The 2500-nt window shown below is 61.6% G+C and overlaps 1 pseudogene; it reads left to right on the plus strand.

The window, feature by feature from the left end:
- Positions 1–2500, plus strand: part of LOC124585900 — a 5593-nt pseudogene that overhangs the window by 526 nt on the left and 2567 nt on the right.

Raw genomic sequence — 2500 nt, forward strand, 5'->3', positions numbered from 1 at the left:
GAGCAATCCGCGGCGGGGTCGTGTCCGGTTGCCTTTCCACTCGCCGCGGGGTGGGGCCGTTCCGGTGTGCGGTGGGCCGCACTTCTCCCCTAGTAGGACGTCGCGACCCGCTGGGTGCCGGCCTACGGCCCGGGTGCGCAGCCTGTCCTTCCGCGGGCCTCGGTTCGCGTCTGTTGGGCAGAGCCCCGGTGTCCTGGCTGGCTGCCCGGCGGTATATCTGGAGGAGTCGATTCGCCCCTTTGGGCGCTCGGGCTCCCGGCAAGCGCGCGCGGTTCTTCCCGGATGACGGACCTACCTGGCCCGGCCCCGGACCCGCGCCGCTGTTGGCTCGGGATGCTCTCGGGCGGAATAATCGCTCCCGTCAGCGGCGCTTCAGCTTTGGACAATTTCACGACCCGTCTTGAAACACGGACCAAGGAGTCTAACATGTGCGCGAGTCATTGGGCTGTACGAAACCTAAAGGCGTAATGAAAGTGAAGGTCTCGCCTTGCGCGGGCCGAGGGAGGATGGGGCTTCCCCGCCCTTCACGGGGCGGCGGCCTCCGCACTCCCGGGGCGTCTCGTCCTCATTGCGAGGTGAGGCGCACCTAGAGCGTACACGTTGGGACCCGAAAGATGGTGAACTATGCCTGGCCAGGACGAAGTCAGGGGAAACCCTGATGGAGGTCCGTAGCGATTCTGACGTGCAAATCGATCGTCGGAGCTGGGTATAGGGGCGAAAGACTAATCGAACCATCTAGTAGCTGGTTCCCTCCGAAGTTTCCCTCAGGATAGCTGGTGCTCGTACGAGTCTCATCCGGTAAAGCGAATGATTAGAGGCCTTGGGGCCGAAACGACCTCAACCTATTCTCAAACTTTAAATGGGTGAGATCTCCGGCTTGCTTGATATGCTGAAGCCGCGAGCAAACGACTCGGATCGGAGTGCCAAGTGGGCCACTTTTGGTAAGCAGAACTGGCGCTGTGGGATGAACCAAACGCCGAGTTAAGGCGCCCGAATCGACGCTCATGGGAAACCATGAAAGGCGTTGGTTGCTTAAGACAGCAGGACGGTGGCCATGGAAGTCGGAATCCGCTAAGGAGTGTGTAACAACTCACCTGCCGAAGCAACTAGCCCTGAAAATGGATGGCGCTGAAGCGTCGTGCCTATACTCGGCCGTCAGTCTGGCAGTCATGGCCGGTCCTTGCGGCCGGCCGCGAAGCCCTGACGAGTAGGAGGGTCGCGGCGGTGGGCGCAGAAGGGTCTGGGCGTGAGCCTGCCTGGAGCCGCCGTCGGTGCAGATCTTGGTGGTAGTAGCAAATACTCCAGCGAGGCCCTGGAGGGCTGACGCGGAGAAGGGTTTCGTGTGAACAGCCGTTGCACACGAGTCAGTCGATCCTAAGCCCTAGGAGAAATCCGATGTTGATGGGGGCCGTCATAGCATGATGCACTTTGTGCTGGCCCCCGTTGGGCGAAAGGGAATCCGGTTCCTATTCCGGAACCCGGCAGCGGAACCGATACAAGTCGGGCCCCTCTTTTAGAGATGCTCGTCGGGGTAACCCAAAAGGACCCGGAGACGCCGTCGGGAGATCGGGGAAGAGTTTTCTTTTCTGCATGAGCGTTCGAGTTCCCTGGAATCCTCTAGCAGGGAGATAGGGTTTGGAACGCGAAGAGCACCGCAGTTGCGGCGGTGTCCCGATCTTCCCCTCGGACCTTGAAAATCCGGGAGAGGGCCACGTGGAGGTGTCGCGCCGGTTCGTACCCATATCCGCAGCAGGTCTCCAAGGTGAAGAGCCTCTAGTCGATAGAATAATGTAGGTAAGGGAAGTCGGCAAATTGGATCCGTAACTTCGGGATAAGGATTGGCTCTGAGGATCGGGGCGTGTCGGGCTTGGTCGGGAAGTGGGTCAGCGCTAACGTGCCGGGCCTGGGCGAGGTGAGTGCCGTAGGGGTGCCGGTAAGTGCGGGCGTTTAGCGCGGGCGTGGTCTGCTCTCGCCGTTGGTTGGCCTCGTGCTGGCCGGCGGTGCAGGATGCGCGCGCCTGCGCGGCGTTCGCGCCCCGGTGCTTCAACCTGCGTGCAGGATCCGAGCTCGGTCCCGTGCCTTGGCCTCCCACGGATCTTCCTTGCTGCGAGGCCGCGTCCGCCTTAGCGTGCTCCTCCGGGGGCGCGCGGGTGCGCGGATTCTCTTCGGCCGCCATTCAACGATCAACTCAGAACTGGCACGGACTGGGGGAATCCGACTGTCTAATTAAAACAAAGCATTGCGATGGCCCTAGCGGGTGTTGACGCAATGTGATTTCTGCCCAGTGCTCTGAATGTCAACGTGAAGAAATTCAAGCAAGCGCGGGTAAACGGCGGGAGTAACAGCGCCTCCACGCCCTCACCACCGTACTTCTGCCTGGCCTGTACCATGGGCTGGCCCTCAGCCGCACCCGAGTGGGTGCGTTGAAAGCGGCAGATGTGACCATCCGTGCCGCCGTCAGGAGATGGTTCCGCCTTCCGGCGGACACTCCCCTGGGCTA

Source organism: Schistocerca americana, unplaced genomic scaffold (genome assembly GCF_021461395.2).
Source record: "Schistocerca americana isolate TAMUIC-IGC-003095 unplaced genomic scaffold, iqSchAmer2.1 HiC_scaffold_513, whole genome shotgun sequence".
Taxonomy (NCBI): domain Eukaryota; kingdom Metazoa; phylum Arthropoda; class Insecta; order Orthoptera; family Acrididae; genus Schistocerca; species Schistocerca americana.